This window comes from Salvelinus namaycush, unplaced genomic scaffold (genome assembly GCF_016432855.1).
Source record: "Salvelinus namaycush isolate Seneca unplaced genomic scaffold, SaNama_1.0 Scaffold276, whole genome shotgun sequence".
Classification (NCBI taxonomy): domain Eukaryota; kingdom Metazoa; phylum Chordata; class Actinopteri; order Salmoniformes; family Salmonidae; genus Salvelinus; species Salvelinus namaycush.
The window spans coordinates 84,402-96,874 of record NW_024059630.1 but is presented as its reverse complement, the minus strand read 5'-3'; positions in this window follow the sequence as shown (position 1 = coordinate 96,874).

Sequence of the window (12,473 nt, the reverse complement as noted above, 5' to 3'; positions counted from 1 at the left end):
GATTGAGAACCATATTAGGCTGAACACAGAAACAGACAAACTATACACACAACATAGAATGCCCAACCAGCTCACGTCCTGACCAACACTAAAACAAGCACAACACATAAGAACTCTGGTCAGGACGTTACAGTACCCCCCTCCTGAGGTGCGGACTCCGAACGCACCCCTAAAACTCAAGAGGAGGGTCTGGGTGGGCATCTGTCCGCGGTGGCGGCTCCGGCGCAGGACGAGGACACCACTCCACCATTGTCTTTGTCCCCCTCCTTAGCGTCCTTTGAGTGGCGACCCTCGCCCCCGACCCTGGTCTAGGAACCTTCACAAAGGTCCCCCCTAGATAGAGGAGACAGCTCAGGACAGAGAGGTAGCTCAGGACAGAGAGGTAGCTCAGGACAGAGAGGTAGCTCAGGACAGAGAGGTAGCTCAGGACAGAGGGGCAGCTCCGGACTGAGTGGCAGCTCAGGACAGAGGGGCAGCTCCGGACTGAGTGGCAGCTCATGACTGAAGGGCAGCTCATGACTGAAGGGCAGCTCATGACTGAAGGGCGGCTCATGACTGGAAGGCGGCTCATGACTGGAAGGCGGCTCATGACTGGAGGGCGGCTCATGACTGGAGGGCGGCTCATGACTGGAGGGCGGCTCATGACTGGAGGGCGGCTCATGACTGGAAGGCGGCTCCTGACTGGAAGGCGGCTCCTGACTGGAATGCGGCTCCTGACTGGAATGCGGCTCTGGCAGCTCCTGACTGGCTGGCGGCTCTGGCAGCTCCTGACTGGCTGGCGGCTCTGGCAGCTCCTGACTGGCTGGCGGCTCTGGCAGCTCCTGACTGGCTGGCGGCTCTGGCAGCTCCTGACTGGCTGGCGGCTCTGGCAGCTCCTGACTGGCTGGCGGCTCTGGCTGCTCCTGACTGGCTGGCGGCTCTGGCGGCTCCTGACTGGCTGGCGGCTCTGGCGGCTCCTGACTGACGGACGGCTCTAGCGGCTCCTGACTGACGGGCGGCTCTAATGGCTCGGGACAGACGGATGGCTCAGATGGCGCTGGGCAGACGGATGGCTCAGATGGCGCTGGGCAGGCAGGCAGTGCAGACGGCGCTGGGCAGGCAGGCAGTGCAGACGGCGCTGGGCAGACGAGCAGTGCAGGCGGCGTTGGGCAGACGGCCGACTCTGACCTGCTGAGGCGCACAGTAGGCCTGGTGCGTGGTGCCGGAACTGGTGGTACCGGACTGGAGACACGCACCTCAAGGCTAGTGCGGGGAGCAGGAACAGGGCACACTGGACTCTCGAAGCGCACTATAGGCCTGGTGCGTGGTACCGGAACTGGTGGTACCGGGCTGAGGGCACGCACCTCAGGGCGAGTGCGGGGAGAAAGAACAGTGCGTACAGGGCTCCGGAGACGCACAGGAGGCTTGGTGCGTGGTGCCGGAACTGGAGGTACTGGGCTGGAGACACGCACCACAGGAAGAGTGCGTGGAGGAGGAACAGGGCTCTGGAGACGCACTGGAAGCCTGGTGCGTGGTGTAGGCACTGGTGGTACTGGGCTGGGGCGGGAAAGTGGCGCCTGATATACCGGACCGTGCAGGCGTACTGGCTCCCTTGAGCACCGAGCCTGCCCAACCTTACCTGGTTGAATGCTCCCCGTAGCCCGACCAGTGCGGGGAGGTGGAATAACCCGCACTGGGCTGTGTTGGCGAACCGGGGACACCATGCGTAAGGCTGGTGCCATGTACACCGGCCCGAGGAGATGTACTGGAGGCCAGATATGTTGAGCCGGCTTCATGGCACTTGGCTCAATGCTCAATCTAGCCCGGCCAGTGCGGAGAGGTGGAATAACCCGCACCGGGCTATGCACACGTACAGGAGACACCGTGCGCTCTTCCACATAACACGGTGTCTGCCCGTACTCCCGCTCTCCACGGTAAGCATGGGAAGTGGGCGCAGGTTTCCTACCTGCCTTCGCCACACTACCCTTTAGCCCCCCCCCCAAGAAATTTTTGGGGTTTCTTCACGGGCTGCCAGCCACGCTTCTGTGCTGCCTCCTCATACCATCGCTCCTGGGCTTTAGCTGCCTCCATCTCTTCCCGAGAGCGGCGATATTCTCCAATGTGAGCCCAGTGTCCTTTTCCCTCCAAAATTTCCTCCCATGTCCAGGAGTCCTGTGTAGTTGGCCGCTGCTGTTGTTGTCGCTGCCCGTAGCCACGCTGCTTGGTCCGAGTTTGGTGGGTGGTTCTGTAACGCAGTCTAGCTCGTCCTCCTCATCGGACGAGGAGAGGCGAGAAGGATCGGAGGACCAATGTGCAGCGTGGTAAGTTTCCATGATTTAATATACACGAAAACTAGACAAGATACAAAACAACAAAATAACTAACCGTCACAGTCCCGTGTGGCACAAACACTGACACAGAAAACAACCACCCACAAATCCCCAACACAAAACAAGCCACCTATATATGATTCTCAATCAGGGACAACGATTGACAGCTGCCTCTGATTGAGAACCATATTAGGCTGAACACAGAAACAGACAAACTAGACACACAACATAGAATGCCCACCCAGCTCACGTCCTGACCAACACTAAAACAAGCACAACACATAAGAACTCTGGTCAGGACGTTACAGACAGTCCATAAATCCATCCATCCTGTGTCCATCTATAGAAACACAGATGGTTTCACTACGTAAGAGAGGAACAAAAACAGAACGATAGGAAGCTTACGTAGTGAAAGGTTGCTCTTTTTAGAATAAGCTTCTCTCTCATTCTCCCTCATCGTTTGGCTCATCATAGGCTAGTTGTTCCACAGACTCTGTCATTAGATGTGTTTAGTACCAATGGACGAACACTAGATGGCTAAAAAACACCATCAGCGTCACCAACCATGGAGAGATATAGGGTGAACAGGCTTTTGTTCTAGCCCAGCACTAACAAACACTAATTTAACTCATTCAGGTCTTGAAGAGCATGTATTGACAAATCTTAGTCGCACACATGCATGCTACATACGCTAGCCCCACCCATACGCTAGCCCACCCATCCTCCCCACTGGACAGTATTTTTAGCTGAAACCTGATCCCTTCAGCAACAGAGAATAAAGGCAACACTGCAAAACCCCTGCCTTTAACTAGCTCCGTGGACACACACACTAACCCGTTCTGACATGCAGACATGCACACTGTGACGCAGACACGCAGCAGGACGTTACGTACACATGGGGACACACCCGTCTACAGTCCAGTAAGGAAAATAAAAGAATGAGACGTGTGAGCTGAGGGCTGAAGTTATTCTCCACCAATCTGGAACAGTGTTCCATTACAGAGACACACTGCAGCAGACATTACGGATCCATATTCAGGTAATGTACAACTTAATGTATACCCATATCTCTGTGTGTTAGAGAGGGATACGTGTGTAAATAGTAGTATGATTCAACTTTTACCAGCAGACCTAAGGCACAGAGAGCTGTGTGTGAGTCAAACTCAAGCCCTTCCTGTGTGTGAATAGTTTCCTCGGTGCAGACAGCCTGCCTGACTAATATGGCCAGATTAAATGTGCACGTGTAAACAATGGCCTGTTTTGGAACCCTGTTTGATTGTAGATGGGAGGAAGAGAGATCCTGTTCACATTATATATTTCATTTTGATTGAATAACCAATGGGTTGTAGAACAGTTGTAGAAGCTCTGAGTGTTAACGGGGTCAGAGAGTGACAGGGAGCCAGGGATCAGATAGGGACGGCCCCATTCAGTTCCAGTGCATATTTAAATCCAGAGGGGCATCTGTAATAGATTTTAAAAATAAAGGGGGGGGCCTACAAGCAACTTCACTCACTGAGCTATTTGTTTCTCTGCAGCTTCAAGACTTCTAAAGGATGAAGAACCTTAAACTTCTCATCCTCTCTCTCTCCATCTGCCTGTTGCTGGGCAACCTGGGGGTGAGTGGCTACAGTAATGTCGAACCCTGCCAACGGTCCCGATGCAATAACTGCCATGAAAAGTTCCTATACCGACATGTGCGTCCAAATACCCCGTTAACGACGGACCGCAACGCGTGGGAGAAGTATCTACGTGAAAAAAATGACTGCTCAAGACCCACGCAGTCCTTCCTCCATCCCAAAGACCGGGAGAGGGTGGACGCGGTCTGCTCCAGCTCTGGGGGAAAGACGTACCAGGGGAACCTGTGCATCAGCCAAAGCCCATTCACATTTCTAACAGTGAGGAGCGAGACTGGGACCTGCGGCGTGTCCAGCGTGCGGGAAGAGACCAAGCATTTGATCCTGGCATGTGAGGTGCTGGAGAACAGGTGTGTGCCGGTCCACTTCGAGGGGAACCGCGAGGGGAGCAAGCCCGACAATAACGCTGCAGGATGTGGCAGCACGGAGAAAGGGAAGGGCTCAAGCTTCAAAGTATCAGGAATGTGGCTGGCATCTTTATTGATACTCATGTTTCTCTCACAACTCCTTTTCTGAACAGTTAATGGGGGGGGGGGGGGGGGCAGATAGTCAAAGAATACATCAAAAGGAAGTTTGTTTTAAAGTGTCTGTCCTACACTCTAAAAATAAAATGTTCCTGGAGTATCCTTTAGGGGTTCTTCAAATTTAAAGTGTGGGTGAACCGCTATGAGTTCTTTAAAGAACTCCTTTTAATGGATCCTCAGAGAACCTTTTGGGGTTCATTTTTTAACTACCCCTCTCCCCTATTATTAATAATAGTAATACGCATAACAAAAACAACAATAAAACAACATTTTATTGTTCTCAGTGTTTATTATGATTTTAGTGGCAAAGCAGAATAAAAAAATCTAAATATGAGGTAAACTCCCAGCAGAGCCCCAAGTCCAGTGGAAGTATATCCTCTGGTGTGTTGATGTTATTGTGTTGATGTTCTCCGTATCCATAGCCAGAATGAGGCGTATTTCTGTCTGTAATAATGCCCTTTTGTGGGGAAAAACTCATTCTGATTGGCTGGGCCTGGCTCCCTAGTAGGTGGGCACATGCCCTCCCTGGCCCACCCATGGCTGCGCCCCTGCCCAGTCATGTGAAATCCATAGATTAGGGCCTAAGTTATTTATTTCAATTGACTGAGTTCCTTATTTAACTGTAACTCAGAAAAATCTTTGAAATCATTGCATGTTGCATTTATATTTTTGTTCAGTATACTTCCATATATACTTCCATTCATTGGTGTGTAGCCCAAACTGTTCCGAAGCTACAGACAGAAGTTGGCAGATCGGTGGTACCGACTTGTGGGGGTCGTAAAAATCTGAGAACACCATCATGTTGGTGAGAGTCTCATCTTTCCATAGAGGGGTCATATTAGTTTGTTGGCCAAACCGTTCGTACGCTACAGACGTTTTTGTGAGAAGAACGATTTTCGCCATGTCTCATGGTCTGACAAACAGTAGCTTGGTCACCTTCCACCGCAGATGCGGAAGGACGCCATTGGCGGATGTGGTGAATTGAGATGCAGCCCATCCAAAAAGCTACATATCTCTAGCTTAAAGCTACAATATGTAACTTTTTGGGCAACCCAACCAAATTCACATAGAAATATGAGTTATAGATCTTATATAGATCAATAACTATATTGATCTCTATAGATCAAGTCTAAGAAGCGGTAGATCTGTTCTATGTGTGCTATTTTTGCGTCTTTTACTTTCAGTTTTGTACACAAGCAATATTTTTGGTTATTGAAAAAACATTTCACAGCAGTTTAGGTGGTACTATGATTCTCTACACAATGACTGCTTGTTTTGTCATAAACTGAAATTAGGTGAACTATTAGAGTTTTATCAACCAGGAAATGGCGGAGTGATTTCTTAATAGTACATCTTTAAACAGAGGGATTTTGATGGGGATTTTTTTATTATTCTAATTAGATTTCAGCGGGGGGGCGCGGACATCGACTCTAGGGGGTGTAGACTGGCATGTATTCAGGTCTAGCCCTAGGCTATAACATTTCACTAACAACATTTAAAAGACTGCCATCTATTCAGGTCTGCCCCTGGGTCTGACCCTGGGCTATGATAGCCTGGGTACCTTGTACTCTGTGTCATATGCCAAAGATGTTTAGCATAAAATGAGTGGCAAGGAGGGGAATGATAGCTAAACAGACTGGTACCCGTACCAGACTAGGGCTATGACGTTTCACACACAACAGATAAAAGACTGCCATGTTTTGTTCTCTCACGACATCTATTCTGAACAGTTGAAAGACTGGGCATTTGTTTTGTCATAAGTATGTTATGGACGGTGTTGCCCGTTCCTGTGTGCCAGTCAGGGATCTGTCTATGGCTGTGGGCCCCAGCCAAATGTTGGCGTCAGCATTTCATTACCTGTACTTCATTTGAAAAAGTGTATTGTACCATGCTGAATATATGCACTATCAATAAAGGTTGATTTTGGTAGAATATTGAAGAGCAGCATCATCAGCCAGAATCATCAGCCAGCATCATCAGCCAGCATCATCAGCCAGCACCATAGGCCTTAAAGCAGGGGTTAAACCACATGACCTTATCTGAGAGGTCACACATAAGCAGCACATTCCGAGTTGGCAGGCAAGTGCTTTACTATGAGCATGTAAACATGTAATACACCCCCATCAGCCTACAACATGGATTGGCTTTTGTAGGCCTGCAAAAAAAAGGAGAAAGAAAAAATATTTTTAGGAACTCAGTCGGGGTCTCAACTTACTTATTTTTTCTTTCTCCTTTTTTTTGCAGGCCTACAAAAGCCAATCCATGTTGTAGGAGTTACAATAGTAGAACACACAAGGTGACATTTAGAAATCTGGTTGTGCATCAGCAGTTTCTCTTGTTGTGTCACTGACATTCACCCAATTAGCCATGTCTGCTAACATGTTTTAGATTGGTAAGTTAGTCTAGTGTCCAGCTATCTAAACTTGTAGTAATCATGGACCGGGGGGCCCTATTGATTATGTTAGGCACTCTCACTTAGATATCATATTAAAAACTGCAAACATTTCTCTTCACCCTATTGCAAAATGTGTAGAATTGAAGGAAATTTGCTGTAAAATTGCAAATGTTTCTCTCCACCCTATGGCAAAATGTGTAGAATTGCAGAAAATGTACTCTAAAACTTCCATCACAAGGATAGGAGCACATAAGGATGCATCGTGAAAGTATCGGAGCAGTGCCATGGTCAGGAAGAACTTCAAAAGTATTGAGATGGAATGTGGGCATTCTTCAGTGTTTCTATAGGGTGGGCAGCATTCAATATTAGCCTAGTTCTGCTCAATGGGAAACTAAACAGGAATAGAATGTGAAAGAGGAAGTTTGTTTGTGGTTTAGACAATTCTCAACTATTGGGCTATTCAGGGCTCCACTGTGACCCCTTTCATTGTTCTATAGGCCACTCAGGTCCAGCTTCTCTATCACACATGCACTGTGTGAGGGACGTCTAGAAATAGAGGGCCATATGTGGAGCTCACCTGGTGAAACTTGTTCTGCATGCACACACAAACACAGACACGCGCATGTACACCAGTGGAGGCTGGTGGGAGGAGCTATAGGAGGACGGGCTCAGTATAATGGCTGGAATGGAATAAATGGAACGGTATCAAACACATCTAACGTATGGAAACCACACGTTTGACTCTATTCCATTTATTCCATTCTAGCCATTACAATGAGCCCGTCCTCCTATAGCTCCTCCCACCAGCCTCCACTGTGTGCACACTATGTAATTGAACTCACATAGAGGGCCGGTTCCAGGGAACTCACATACACGGCCGGTTCTAGGCATAAGCGACATAAACTCACATACGCGGCCGGTTCTAGGCATAAGCGACATAAACTCACATACGCGGCCGGTTCTAGGCATAAGCGACATAAACTCACATACACGGCCTGTTGCAGGGATAAGCGACATAAACTCACATACGCGGCCGGTTCCAGGGATAAGCAACATAAACTGACATACACGGCCGGTTCCAGGGATAAGCGACATAAACTCACATACACGGCCGGTTCCAGGGATAAGCGACATAAACTCACATACACGGCCGGTTCCAGGGATAAGCGACATAAACTCACATACACGGCCGGTTCCAGGGATAAGCAACATAAACTCACATACACGGCCGGTTCCAGGGATAAGCAACATAAACTCACATACACGGCCGGTTCCAGGGATAAGCGACATAAACTCACATACACGGCCGGTTCCAGGGATAAGCAACATAAACTCACATACACGGCCTGTTGCAGGGATAAGCAACATAAACTCACATACGCGGCCGGTTCCAGGGATAAGCAACATAAACTCACATACACGGCCGGTTCCAGCGATAAGCAACATAAACTCACATACGCGGCCGGTTCCAGGGATAAGCAACATAAACTCACATACGCGGCCGGTTCCAGGGATAAGCGACATAAACTCCCATACACGGCCGGTTCCAGGGATAAGCGACATAAACTCCCATACACGGCCGGTTCCAGGGATAAGCGACATAAACTCACATACACGGCCGGTTCCAGGGATAAGCGACATAAACTCACATACACGGCCGGTTCCAGGGATAAGCGACATAAACTCACATACACGGCCGGTTCCAGGGATAAGCGACATAAACTCACATACACGGCAGGTTCTATGCATAAGCGACATAAACTCACATACAAGGTCGGTTCTAGGCATAAGCGACATAAACTCACATACGCGGCCGGTTCTAGGCATAAGCGACATAAACTCACATACGCGGCCTGTTGCAGGGATAAGCAACATAAACTCACATACGCGGCCGGTTCCAGGGATAAGCAACATAAACTCACATACACGGCCGGTTCCAGCGATAAGCAACATAAACTCACATACGCGGCCGGTTCCAGGGATAAGCAACATAAACTCACATACGCGGCCGGTTCCAGGGATAAGCGACATAAACTCCCATACACGGCCGGTTCCAGGGATAAGCGACATAAACTCCCATACACGGCCGGTTCCAGGGATAAGCGACATAAACTCACATACACGGCCGGTTCCAGGGATAAGCGACATAAACTCACATACACGGCCGGTTCCAGGGATAAGCGACATAAACTCACATACACGGCCGGTTCCAGGGATAAGCGACATAAACTCACATACACGGCCGGTTCCAGGGATAAGCGACATAAACTCACATACACGGCAGGTTCTATGCATAAGCGACATAAACTCACATACAAGGTCGGTTCTAGGCATAAGCGACATAAACTCACATACGCGGCCGGTTCTAGGCATAAGCGACATAAACTCACATACGCGGCCGGTTCCAGGGATAAGCGACATAAACTCACATACTCGGCCGGTTCCAGGGATAAGCGACATAAACTCACATACGCGGCCGGTTCCAGGGATAAGCGACATAAACTCACATACTCGGCCGGTTCCAGGGATAAGCAACATAAACTCACATACACGGCCGGTTCCAGGAATAAGCGACATAAACTCACATACAAGGTCGGTTCCAGGAATAAGCGACATAAACTCACATACAAGGTCGGTTCTAGGCATAAGCGACATAAACTCACATACGCGGCCGGTTCTAGGCATAAGCGACATAAACTCACATACGCGGCCGGTTCCAGGGATAAGCGACATAAACTCACATACGCGGCCGGTTCCAGGGATAAGCGACATAAACTCACATACTCGGCCGGTTCCAGGGATAAGCAACATAAACTCACATACGCGGCCGGTTCCAGGGATAAGCGACATAAACTCACATACGCGGCCGGTTCTAGGCATAAGCGACATAAACTCACATACGCGGCCGGTTCCAGGCATAAGCGGTCACTAAGGGCTTTTTTTAAATATTTTTTTTACCTTTAATTGTCTAGGCAAGTCAGTTAAGAACAAATTCTTATTTACAATGACGGCCTACCAAAAGGCAAAAGGCCTCCTGAGGGAATGGGGGCTGGGATTTTTTTTTTTAATCTGCAAATAAAATATAGGACAAAACACACATCACGACAAGAGAGACAACACAACACTACATAAAGAGAGACCTAAGACGACAAAATAGCATGGACACAACACATGAAAACACAGCATGGTAGCAACACAACATGGCAGCAGCACAACATGGTAGCAACACAAAACATGGTACAAACATGAGTCCCTGAATTGAGTCAGGGTCTCAACTTAATATTGAGAGTAAGAATAGTAGAATTAATCAGGTGCAATTTCGACATTTGGTTGTGCATCATCAGTTTTTCCTTATTATTTTTTATCTGACGTCAGTCACTGACAGCAGGTTTCCATCCAATTGGTGACAGATTTTCATGTGAATATTCTAACATCAGCATAAAAACAATCTGCACCTTTTCCCATCAGAGATGTGTTTCCATCAAATTGCCTTGTTGCAGATAAAACCCTGTGCGTGATGATGCAGTACACAGAAGCATACATTTTCCATATAAATTCCCATGTACCGAATATACAGTACCAGTCAAAAGTTTGGACACACCTACTCATTTTGGGTTTTTGCCAAGAGTGTGCAAAGCTGTCATCAAGGAAAGGGTGGCTATTTGAAGAAACTCAAATATAAAATATATTTTGATTTGTTTAACACTTTTTTGGTTACTACATGATTCCATATGTGTTATTTCATAGTTTTGATGTCTTCACTACTATTCTACAATGTAGAAAATAATAAAAAATAAAGAAAAATCCTGGAATGAGTAGGTGTGTCCAAACTGTTGACTGGTACTGTATTTTTTTAATGGGTTTCCATCACATTTTCAATACTGACGGTTTGGTAACAAAAATGTTTGCATTATATAGCGAATGTGCCGGTCAGGTCTTCGCACGAGCGCTCTATCGAACAGCGTGCAGATCCAGTATAGCCTACATGATGAGATCATTACAAAAGAGCAAGATAATTTTTATTTGTCAAATGGCAGCCAATCATGTCACCAGAATTAGACCTTCGATATTTATTGAAAAGAAGCATAAAGCTCATTGGGTGCACTTTCACATCCCGGTGAAGTTCATTATCATTTATTTAATCTGTAGCCTAATTCCCGAGTCGTAGTGGGCGGACCACACACCATCACCAGGTGACTCCGAGTTTACTTCGATATGATGTGATATGATATTTGTGCATAAAGTCGTTTCCACCACCGTTTCTGGCATAATTTTGATAACTCAAAAAGATCCCACCTTGTCTCGCTTATATTGTTTTGTGGACATTTGGAAAGTTTACTGACAAATGTAATGTTTCCATTAGGCCTGTAGTGACTTTTTTTATCTGACATGTACTTTACTCCTATAAAAAGTTTGGATGTAAACCTGGTTAGTCATTCAATTAGCAATGTCAACACATTTTGGGGGATTGTGTAACGGCTCTCGTTGGTGGTATGAAGAGTGGACCAAGGCGCAGCGTGGTAAGTGTTCACGATTACTTTTATTTTAAAAAACACTCCGCTTGAGGCTCCCCCCACTTCGGTGGCGCCTCTGGTGCAGGGATCATCGCCGGGACCTCCGGACCGTAGGTCGTCACCAGAGGCTCCGGACTGGGAACCCTCGCTGAAGGCTCCGGACTGGGAACCCTCGCTGAAGGCTCCGGACTGCCGACCGTCGCTGGAGGCTCCGGACCGTCGCTGGAGGCTCCGGACTGAGGACCGTCGCTGTAGGCTCCGGACTGGGGACCGTCGCTGGAGGCTCCGGACTGGGGACCGTCGCTGCAGGCTCCGGACCGGGGACCGTCGCTGCTCCGTGCCATGGATCATCACTACAGGCTCCGGCCCATGGATCATCACTGGAGGCTTCTTGCCCTGGATTTTCACTGCAGGCTCCGGGCCATGGATCATCACTGGAGGCTTTGTGCCATGGATTATTACTGGAGGCTCCGGGCTATTGATTATCGTGGAGCTGGAACAGGTCTCACCGGACTGAGGAGACGTACTGGAAGACTGGTGCGTGGAGCTGCCACAGGGCTTACCAGGCTGGGGAGACACACTGGAAGCCTGGTACGTGGAACCGGAACAGGTCTCACCGGACTGGGGAGATGCACTGGAAGCCTGGTGCGTGGAGCAGGCACCGGATACACTGGACCGTGGAGGCGCACTGGAGGTCTCGAGCGTAGAGCTGGCACAACCCGCCCTGGCTGGATGCTTACTTTTGGGCACAGGCACAGGACGCACTGGTCTGTGAAGGCGCACCGGAGACACAGTTCGCAGAGCCGGCGCAGGATATCCTGAGCCGAAGAGACGCACCGGAGACCAGGAGCGCTGAGCCGGCACAATCCATCCTGGCTGAATGCCCACTCTAGCACGGCAAATGCGAGGAGCTGGCAACGAGCACACCGGGCTGTGAATGCGCACTGGAGATACCGTGCGCATCACCACATAACACAGTGCCTGACCGGTCACACGCTCCCCATGGTAAGCACGGGAAGTTGGCTCAGGTCTACCAATCTCCCCCCGTGTGCCCCCCCCCCAAAAAAATTGGGGAGCTGCCTCTCGGGCTTCCATTG